The sequence below is a fragment of the Pinus tabuliformis genome, chromosome 7 (genome assembly GCF_031772625.1).
Source record: "Pinus tabuliformis cultivar Carrire ecotype Pingquan chromosome 7, CPIR1, whole genome shotgun sequence".
Classification (NCBI taxonomy): domain Eukaryota; kingdom Viridiplantae; phylum Streptophyta; class Pinopsida; order Pinales; family Pinaceae; genus Pinus; species Pinus tabuliformis.
In genome coordinates, this window is record NC_142293.1 from 1,637,061,753 (window position 1) to 1,637,073,837 (window position 12,085).

Genomic DNA, 12,085 nt, shown 5'->3' on the forward strand with positions numbered 1-12,085 from the left:
TGTGTGATACTTTTGGGAATAAGTTTGTTAGTAATTAACTAATAATAATATATATTTTTATGAGTATATTTGTTATCATCTAAAAATTTTATGAAAAATATTTTTTATGGAAATTATTAGATTTGTAAAAACCAAAATGTGGGGATAACAAGGTGCATCAAAAATGCCTTTTCTTAGTCTAGATCCACTTCATTCCCCATAGTTCGAGTCTTACACTCACCTACCTTTACAAATCTGCAATTAATTGTAAATGATCTTATTTCACATTAAAGAAGATAGCATATACATTCTCATGAACTAACACTATAACATACTAAGATATTAATGTTCAATGGATAGTTTGGATGATAAATGATACTATGTTTTTTGGACATTATTTGAGTTATTAGACCTTTTTATTTAGTCAATCTAAACTAGAAGATTATAAACAAGTTCCTTTCATTGCTCCTCATAAACTAAGATAGATTGATTCATCCCTCCTTTTTAGTGTACAAAGAGGAGTGGTTGATTTTTACTCAAAAAGATGGGATGTTGATGTATCTATATATGGGTGCTCAGGTTTTTATATTAAAAATTTTCTCCAGTGCTTGATTTGTAGTCAAAGAGATGTATCTAGATATGGGTATTGAGTTTTTTATGTTGAAATTTTCTCTTTGTTTCAATTAGAATTAGAAGGGTTTGTTCTTTTTGTTTTCCCTATAATAAACTATTATTCTCAATTGAAATTGGATCATTTGTATTAATGTTTCTTTTTGATGTAAGTTTGAGGTGCTACTTATTTTATTTTTAGACTATGATATTTAACACATAGTGACCTATGCTTAATAAACTAAAATTAGGAAGGTTTAATAACTTGCTTAGTCTTCTTTATGGTTTTGGTGTAGCTTGTTTGTAGAGAGACTAGAGATTTGTCCCCTAGGCAATAACATTCTCTTGCATCTTTGAAATCTTATTTATTGGTTCTATGTGCTTGCATTGCCATCTTTTCTTAAATGGTATCTGAAATATTTATTCAAGAAATTTCTAAACATTTCAGCCTTTCATGATAAAATGTTCATTTTTACATTCTCTTGTATGTTTGTTTTGATTAGGTCTATTGAATCAAATTGGTTTTCAATAGGTTTGTTTTGAGTATGTGACGCATACATGTGGACTCAAATGGGGCACTAGTTGATGAAAGAGAAGAATATGGAACATATTCATCTGCATCCAGTCATTCATCTGAAGATGTGAATTCTGATGGTGTGCAAGAAAATATGAGTGATTTTGAATAGTTGTCTAAGACAGTTTATATAAGTGATGTTTGCATCATATCTTTAAATAAAATTTTTGATTTCCATATGGTGTTAAATCATAAGTTATGAGTCATTTTTATGTTGTTTGATTATGTCTTAATTATGATAATTTTTATTGCTTAGAATATCTACAATGCAACATTAAATTAGAGATATAATGTATGTTTCATTCAATATACAAATAATGACATTTTGATTCATTTAGTCATGTAATTTGTTCATATTGTCATGGTTTTTTAATTTTATCATTGAAAAAAATCCAATTTCTTTTGTATCTAGCATGTTATGGTTGAAAACATGTTGAATTTATACTTAAGAAAGAAAAATGTTATTCTACCAAAAACATTAGTGTGTTTTTTCCTCATAAACAAGTGTTTTTTTGCACATAAAAATTCGATTTTACTAGCATTTTTTAAAAATTTGAAAATTGACCCTAAAAGAAAATCGTCATTCTAGTATCAACACTTTTTCGTTTTCAAGGTTTTTTTTTGCACGAAAATTTCATTTTCACTGCCATTTTTAAAACATGTTCAAAATTGACCCTAAAAAAAACCATTATTCTAGTATGCACACTTTTTGTTTTTAGCATTGTTTTTGGTGTTTTTTCGGGGTTTTTTTGTGAGAGTTCCTGTTTTGAGTTTATAGTTTCCGTTTCAAAGTTTACATTGTAGTTCGTAAAAAGGGGGGAACTGTAACGGACGACAATCGAGAAGGACTAGGGTGGCCACCCCAGGAACTCACACTGCTTTTCGTCCTTCCCGAACACCAATCCACAACAATCCCACCTTTTCTCCGTAAAGCTAGGGGCAAAAGGAAGAAGAGAAGAAAACAACATGAAATAAAGAGATATCAAATGTGGCTACCAGCTCACAATGGGAGGTTCAAACAGATAACATGCTTCCCCAACCCCGTGCCTTCGCAAAAAAGGGGAACTGCAGGGGACGACAATCAAGAAGGATTAGGGTGGCCACCCCGAGAACTCGCATTGCTTTTCGTCCTTCCCAAACACCAATCCACAACAATCCCACCTTTTCTCCGTAAAGCTAGGGGCCAAAAGGAAGAAGGGATGAAAACAACATGAAAGAAAGAGATATCAAACGTGGTTGTCGGCTCACAAGGGGAGGCCAAAACAGAGAACAAGATTCCCAAACCCCGTGCCTTTGCAAAAAGGGGGGAACTGCAGGGGACTGCAATCGAGAAGGACTAGGGTGGCCACCCTAGGAACTCACACTGTTTTTCGTCCTTCCCAAACACCAATCCACAACAATCCCACCTTTTCTCCGTAAAGCTAGGGGCAAAAGGAAGAAGGGAAGAAAACAACACCAAAGAAACAAAAATCCCAAGAAAAGAGAGAGGCTCAACAGCACGTCAAGGAGATGTTTCCTAACCAAAAAGAAAGAAAACAAGGCACCCAATCAAAGAATCCCACCTCTTCACACCCTCCCACATACATTATGACACAACACCCTTTCTAGCTTACAACATAACAAACAACAATCAAACAACCAAGTAAATAAATCACAAGCTAAACTTGACCACTAGAAAAGATGAGGGTTGCGATGAGACCAGTGTCTGGAGCACATTATTGAGAGGTAAACAACCCCCCCAACCCGGCACAAGGCTTCAAACGACAAATACACTAATAGCAAACCCACCCCGCTATTGCACCCCTTCGTGTACAAAACACCCAACAACCTTTCCAGCGAGAAAGTCAACGGGGGTCAAGAATCAAACTCCAAAGAGGAGTTGTTACGGGCTGACACTCAATGCTGAAGAAAGCCATAGGCCACAAGTACATCGATGGTGCAAGTCCACTAAATAGAGGGATGTCTACAAAGCGCACACCACGAAACCAAGAAATGACCAAGTCGCACAAAAAAACCCACAATCCAAAGGGAGAAACAAAGACACAACCCGCTACTTCTTTCCTTAGAAGGGGAGTGGCTCATGAAAGGATGAGGAATTCCCTCGATGGCAAAGGCATGAGATAATAATTCCAACTCGTGCCCATTGGCAAGGAAAATTGTGATCTCGATGGAGATCAGACCGAGGGATGGCTTTTTCATTACCTGAACACCCAAACCTTCCGCGAGGGCATATCAAGGAATGGTCGGGAGGACTAGGGTGGCCAACCCAACGGGTTGAACTGCTCTTCATCCATCCCATATTGACCCCACCCCGAAAATTTCCCCTCACGAAAGGTTTGAGCTACCAGGCACACGCGCAACCACTCCCTCGACCCAACCACCAGCAAAAATGCTCACCCAAGCAACACATAAAGTGCCACCGCCTTTTCGAGAGAAGCAACTATGGAGGCCTGCACCCTTGGCCCATGCCTTCAAATGAAAAAAAGACCAATCACTACCGCTACAAATGAGTCTAAATTTATCCATCGTATTGCCCAAGCACCTCAACTGCAGCAACCATGCCTCGCCGAACAGATCGTCGAAAAGGGCTCCCAAGAAACAAGCTTCCAACCCCCTACAAAACACATTGGGGGGAGAAAAACAAAGGATGGGTGGGACAAGCACACACGAAAAAACAAGCGTGAACTCAAGACAAGAAACCAACAATGTTCCCGCCAAACACCAAACCCCCTCCCCTAGAGACACCCACACAAGCCCACATTGAAATCGAAACCCATCCAACCCGAACCAAAAAAGAAAACCCCTGCTATCAATGATCCTACCATAGGTTCACCTACGGTAACCTTGTTACGACTTCTCCTTCCTCTAAATGATAAGGTTCAATAACTTCTCACAATGTCGGTGTCAATGAACTTTTGAAGTAAGGCTTGAGGGTTCCTCTCGATGCTTGGGAGATTTGTAAAGAGGGAAGGGTAACATTGGAAGGAAATATGGCTTCCTGTCCGTAGGTGAGGAAGTATGGTGAGTTTCCTAAGGCCACCTTTGGGGTGACCCTATTAGCCCAAAGGGCGTTTGTTAGAGCGTTGTGCCAATTCCTCTCGTTGTCGGCGATAGATTTACAGATTATGCGGATGAAGTTTTTATTTGAGGACTCTGCAACTCCATTTCCCTAGGGGTAATAGTTTGACGCATACCTTATGTGAATTGATTTATCAATTGCTAATTCAGTCAATTTCGTTGATGAAAAGTAAGAAGCATTATCAAATATGAGAGCGTCGGGGATGCCATACCTGTTGATAATTGATTTCTCAATAAATGATATTATCTCGTCTTCATTTACCTTCCAAAGTGGGATGGCTTCGGTCCATCTGGTGAAGTATTCGGTCGCTGTGAGTATGTACTTATGTTATTGTGAAGAGTTTGGAGTGATCTTGCCTATGACATCTAGGCCCCATTGTTGGAACAAGCGATAAATCATGACGGGCCTGAGGGGAACGGCTGGCTTTCTTTCTCGTCCTGCAGCAGTTTGACATACCTTGCATTTCCAAGCATAGGCATGCAAGTCTCTGAACACTGTGGGCCAATAATATCCAGATCTTAATATTTTGTGAGTAGTGATCTCTCCACCATAGTGACCACCTGCTGGGTCATCGTGCATTTCTTTCAAGACATGATCAGCATCATCCTTTCCCAAAAACCTCAGCCATATTCCATCATAAGTTTTTCTGTATAATGTGTCATTGGCCAAGTGATACTGATTAGATTTCAATCTGAGCGCTCTCCTTCCTGTTGCATCCATCTGTTCAGGACATGCTCCCCATGTTAGATAAAAGCGTATGTCATAATACCATGACTCAGGATCCAAAAGGGCTTCTGATGTTTCACATTCATGCATCAACGTCTCATTAATCCATAGGGGCTCCTCCCTGAATTCTACTTGTGCATTTTGCATGCTCTGTGCTTCTGGTTCTTCAGATGCCCCTTCTTTATCCGCCAAGGCTTCTGCTGCTAGCCTACACAATCCTTGCCCTCGAACTATCTTTGTCAGCTTAATCTCGACGTCGAATTCTTGAAATGTGGTTAACCAATTCCCTCTCCATTCACCCATTTCTTTTTGCACAAAGAGGGCTCTTATGGCAGGATGGGGAATGATTACTTTAGTCCTGGCCTTTAGTAAATAAGGGTGGAAGTATTTTATGGCTTTAAAAACTGCAAAGCCTTATTTCTCCATGTCTGGGTAGTTTAGTTTTTCTCCCTGAAGATTAGAGCTCATATAAGAAACAAGGACTTTGTTGCCATCATCATTTTTTTGAGTGAGGATTGCGGCATATGAAACATCTGAAGCAAACGTGTACAAGAATAATTCCTTGTCGAAATTGGGACTGACCAATGCGGGAGCTTCTGCGATGACCTCCTTAATTCGTTGAAATGATTTTTTAGTTTCATCGCTCCACTTATACACAACATCCTTCTTCATCATTAGCTGCATGGGACGCACTATTTCTGCAAAACCTGAGACAAATTTCCTAACGAAATTGATCTTCCCGAAGAAAGATTGGATTGCCCTTTTATTTGCAGGGGGTTGTATTCTCATGATGGTCTCTATTCTTTCAGGATCAATAACAATCCCTTCTTTAAAGAGGATATGACCCATTAGTTTCCCTTCTGAAACTGTGAATATTCTCTTCTTGGGATTCAACGATATTCCATATCTTTGCCATCTTTCGAGAATCTGTTTCAGGTGATAAATATGATCCCTTTTGTGATATGAATACACAGTGATGTCATCCATGTAAACCACTACTGATCTATTAATCAACCCTCAGAAAGCTATGTCCATAGCTCTCTAGAATGTGGCGCCCGCATTACTAAGTCCAAAAGGCATTTTATGATATGCGTAAGTGCCCCATTTAGTGTTGAAGTTTGTCTTAAGATGATCCCCATTAGACACCAACACTTGGTTATATCCTGAAAACCCATCTAATAGGGACAACATTTCAGACCCAAAAACACACTAAAGAATGTGTTCCATAAAAGGGACAGGATAATTATCCTTTTGTGATGCTTTGTTCAAGTTTCTGAAATCGATACACAACCTGATGTCTCCATTTTTCTTTCTTACTAGTATGAGATTGGCTACCCAGCGGATGTGTCTGACCGGAAAAATGATTTTAGCATCCAGTATTTTGTTTAATTCTTTCTTCACCAATGGTTCTAGGCTTGTATGCATCTTGCGAAGCTTTTGTTGGTAGGGCTTAGCCTCCTTTTCTAGAGGAATTACATGTTGCATAATGCTGGTATCAAATGTTTTTAAGTCGCCATAGCTTGTACTCTTTAAACAGCTTAATAAATGCAGCCTTCTCTTATGGAGAGCACCCTAAGCCCAAATCAACAATTTTTGGGTCTTCTTTGGTTCCAAGGTTGACCGATTCATACTTCATGGATGAGCTATGCATTTTGCAGTTGGTCAGCTTCTTGAATTTATCATGCAGGTCATACAAGTGCTCCATCTTGGCAACTGACTTGGAATCATATTGGACTGGTATTTTTCCTCATCTTCCCTCTCATTCATAATCCTGTCATGCTCCTTTTCATAAATGATTGCATTCTTCAATATCTTCTTGCAGTTAAGAACTCAAGGATTTGCTCATCATCTTCGAACATCTGCCAATTTGAGATGTTATCAGGCATGGATGGTCTAAAGATCAATTCAACATAACATTTATTCTTCTTTAATATAAATCAAGAAAAAGTTTTGCAGCCATACCAGCCATCATATCGGCATCTTCATTTTGCCCTCGAGGTATGTATGTGATATTAAAAGAATCAAAACTCTCAATTAAGCTCCATACCTCATGTTGGTATCTTACCAGGTGTGGCAAATTGCAGTGTATCCTTTTCCTTACCTAGTCCACAATTATCTGTGAGTCACCAAAAACTTTAATATTTTTTACCTTCATATCAATGGCCCTTTTCAGGCCCTGCAACAAGCCTTCATATTATGTCGTCTTGTTGGTGCATGCAAACTCCAACCGGCTAGCCATCAGATGTTGGTTCCCTTGTGGGTCAATAAGAAAGCTCCCAGCACCTGCACTTCAAGGCAGTTAGAGCCATCAAAATAGAGTGTCCAAAATATGGAGTCTAATGTTACATAAATTGAATTTCTTCCTACGAAATTAATCCTATCATCTACTATAATACAGGATAATTCATCAGTTGGATTGCAGGGGCAAGCTTCCAACTGTGTGTTCGTCATAGTTTCTTCAATTGTCTCTGCATGGAATTCTCCAAAATAGGTTTCCATGGCACAAACATTGAAACTATAATTCCCAAGGATAGAGTTGGTAAACATTACAGCTTCATTGGGGTCATTTAATTCCATCACCACATACTTCATGTATCCTTCTCGATCAACTCTCAGCATATCACCCTTCCCCTTCTGAGACAGCAAGAGATGGGACCAATCAGTGGAGAAATATCCATTCAATTTTGTTTACTAGTCCCTACTAAGCAACATTCCATAAGCCTCGGGTATGTCGACTACCACTATGTCAATGACTTGTGTGTACTGTGGTTTGGTAGCCATCTGAACCAACACATCTTTCAATTCCCCAATTACTTTCACATTCGTTCTGTCCAATTGCATAATTCGAGTTCCAGTTTTCTCGGGTATCACGCGAAGTCTTTTAGCAACAGTGTAAGGCATAACAATGGACGAGGCACTGGAATCTACCAAGAAATTGTGTACGTTCATGTTGAAGATTTCAAATGTGATAAGGGAAGGTGGAGTCATGGATTTTGATTTCCTTACTATCATGGTTTCACTGACATCTTGGGGCATTCGATTTACTTTTGGTAGAGTGGCTTCCATGGTTGGTGGCCTTTGGGATGTACTAGAGGTACTAACGGGTCTGGACACCGAAGTTTTGGTTTGACTACTTGGATTGGTGGGAGATTTGCAATTCCATTCATTCATAGCTTTCAAGAGCAGATCCCTTTGTTGCATTAATTTTAGCAAATCAAAGTATGTGATATTAGCTCAGGATTTCTTAATATCATCCACAATATTTTAATCAGTTATAAACAGGGTATGGAATAGTAAATATACATATTTTGCCATTCTTAGGTGGGATTTTACCATTTTGAGTCACCTTTGTTGCAGTCAGAGATGTATTATCTTTCTGTGGACAGTTGAAAACTGGAGTACTATTGGACTCACCACTAGGTCTACCCTTCTCAATAGGAACTTTGAGAGCAGATGGCTTCAAAGGGAAAACATCTTTCTTTGTCTGGTCTACAGGCTTCATCACACCCACAAGTGGCCCCTTACTTTGTGTGTGGATTTCTGTCGTACTATCTCCTTCATCGTCATCGTTCTCGTTTGTATAGAAATCCCACAATACGTTGATTTGAGATTCTTCATCCAAGGGCTCTTCTACTTGGTATTCTTCCTCATTTTCTTGTTCTGGCTCCAGCTCCACTATAGGTTCTTCGTTGTTAAGGAGCGATCCGATAAGATCCAGATCTTCCATATTTAAATTCCCTTCATTGGCTGGAGCAGGCAGTGCAAGTTGACCCTAACCACCTTCTGTCTTCTTACGATAGAAAGGTTTGTAAGATTTTTTGTTGTTATAATCTCCTCCATTCCCACTTGTACTCTCTCCAAAATTCCTTTTCATATCGATGACTATGTTTGTCAACTTCTTAAGGATATGATGCAAACCTTCCACATCTATTGTATCATTTTCTTTCATTTCAACCCCTTTGTTATCACTCCCATTATTCTTCTTGGATGCTTGAGAGGCTTTCTTTTCTCCGGTTGTATGATGACATGCTGTGAGACTAATCATTTCATTCTTGAATTTTACTGCTTCATCGATAGCACCCTGTAAGGTTTGTGCATTGCTCCTTTTGACCCACATCGCAATAAGGACAGGGAAAGCAGTGATGTAGAATTCCATGAGCACCTCCTCAATAGGTCTAGCGTTAGTCGGGATTCTATTGAGAAAATTGTTGAATCAGATGTTAAAATCCCTGACCTTTTCTTTGGTTTCCATTTTCAAACGGGATAGTTCCAAAACTAAGGTCGTAGGTGTTTTGTCATCGCCATACTTGTCTAAAAAGGCTTGTTGAAAGGCAGCGCACAAGGTGATCGACCCTGTTCTCAAGCTAAAGTACCATGTGGAAGCCGCACCAATTAGGGTAAAAGGGAATAGGCGACATACTATATCTTCTTCAGCTACCACCAACATGCGCAAGACCAGGAAGAAAGAGTGAATATGGTTATCAGTGGTGTCTCCCCACTCAAGGTCGAATTTAGGCAATACTCTTTCTGCATTCTTGGGTAAGGGATGCTAATGACCACGTACCGCTACGGCATCCTGAGCGAGCTAGGGAGGGAGTGCTCCCAGAGGAGGTGGGAGTTGGTTCCCACTCGGTTGAAGCTGGTTCCCACCTAGAAGAGGAACGTTAGCCATATTGTGGATAGGGATGTTCTAGTTGAAGGTTTCTTCGAGGATTTCTTTATTAGGATTTCCCAAATCGGTCCAGGGATTACCTTCAGAGAGTGGATCTTCAGGAATTTCTTCCTAGGGAGTGTCAATACTTTGCAAGGACTCTAGCACAATATCTTCAAGAGACAGGGCTACAAATTTCTCTTCGTTTATGGAACAAATCCTTGGCTTTATTTTAGTTGTCGGAGGTAAAGAGTGAAATATGGGGAGCTGAGAGAGGGAACGAGTGTAAGCCCGAGTAAGTATTATGACTGGTTGTTCCTGAGTGACAGGATACTCCCACAGTGTCTCTTCTTCGAAATGAGGCTTTTCCAAATGGGGGGAAGGGTCTTTTCGACCTTCATGATCCATGCATTAATCTTTTCGAGTCCATGCGCGACATTTATAGATGAAATCATAAAAATCTGTGGACGACGGTTCAGGCCCTCCTGCTAACGCCAATTTGTTGACATGGCGAATTTTCGCTATACCAACAAAAGGAACTAACCCAATCACAGACCCCAATTAGATCTACTTTTGTTTGGGGTGGCTAGCTCCAACGGGCTTTAAAGGATCCCGTAAACTGTTAGAGGTGTTGAGAGATTTCTTCCTAGAGGAAGACTTCAATTAAATGAACAAAAGAAACAGCTAACCTATATGTATCAAATCTTATCTACACTACTTCTCACTACTTAAGCTAGTCTTAACTATCCTAATATATCCTGCAGGAGCATAACAAAAGAGGTTAAACATCATATATAGATTCCAAGTCCAAATGAATCAATTACTGGTTCACATAAGAACAAGGTTGTATTAAATCCTAATTGCAATCCAATTACTTATACAGGAATACACATTCCTTTCAATACAAATAACACTTGCAACTGATGTTTAACAAAGTTTAGAATCAGCAACCTTTCATGAGTTAAACATGCTATTAAATTATATTCGAATAAACAAGAATAACCATTAACTGTATGTTATCAATATGCACAAAGCAAAACACATTTATCTTTGTGCCAACAACAACACTCTGATTCTAAACACATGAAAGCGGAGAAAAATAAATCTGAAAGAAAAGGATCCTTCTTGATGCAAACAGTCTTCTTTATTCACAATAAATCAAAAGTTGTTCTGCCCAAAAAAAGCCCTCCTCTCATCTTTGGAGGTAATATTTATCCCGAAGGAACTGACCCTTTGTCTTCCCTTAACCTTTCACCTCCATTCTCTTTTCAATTTACAAATTAGAATATACAATCGTCTAGCAATCAGTGTAACTGTTGACACGTAAAGGCCACATCTGCTAGACCGTTTCATTTCCGGGGGAAATGAATAGATACCGATTGAAAGGAGGAGGTATGCGTGTCATTTCTTCATGCTAAGGCCTGAGACCACCTAACCTTTGGAACACACAGTTAACACATGGAAACATGACCACCAACGCTTAATGCCAAATCTTTAAATGAAACATATCGATGTATATAAACTCTTCAAATTCGCTCATGCATCTTTTATCTAGAGCCATACTTGATGCTTATGCATCCATTCTTCGACCCCACTTGCCTTCTCTCAGTCCTCGCCTGCAGAGATAACCAACATCAGCTATACTTATGAAAATATGATAGAAATGCTTAAAAAAAAGAGCTTGCCTTCATTAAACATTTATAACATCAAAAGGAACAAGTGTGAAAGAATTGACCCCTGTTTTTTAATTGACGCATTGATTAAGTCCTGCAAGCGTAAACTCAATTTTCATTGAAAATCATCGCATAACATAGAATCGGATCCAAAATCCAGACTTGAAATATTATAGACAGGAACCCATACATTATTGGGTCCGCAAAACATTGTCACATCGCATCACGCCGTATGTTTAAGTTTTGGGCTCTACAGATTGTGACTTGCGATTGGCCAGACCCGAAATATATATGTGTCGCCGTCAATAATCCCCTCGTGTATGCCACATAAGATTTCCTTTGAAAACCGGGACCATAACACTTTATCGAAAACACAGGGAAAACACTGGAAAATCCACGGCCAGACCATAACGCTGGACTTCAAATGATATACACCCGGGCCAATAGTTATCGTCGGGTCCACCACATTGCATCGTGCTTTTATGTATAAGCCCCAGGCTCCACCAACCATGTCTAGTGATGTAATGGCGAACCTGATATATATATATGTGTGTGTGTGTGTGTGTGTGTGTGTGGTTAATGATCCCAACAGGTCCGGTAGATCGCGGTGCGCCCTATATATAGGCCTTGGACCCACCGATTATGATATGTGATGGGGCTCCGAACCCGAAATATAAATGTGTTATGGTTAACAGTGTCGTCGGGTCCGATGTATAGTGGTGCGCGTTATGTATTAATGTTGATTGCGATAAGCGAAAAGGGCAAGTTATGTGTGCTTCACAAAGCAAAAAGAG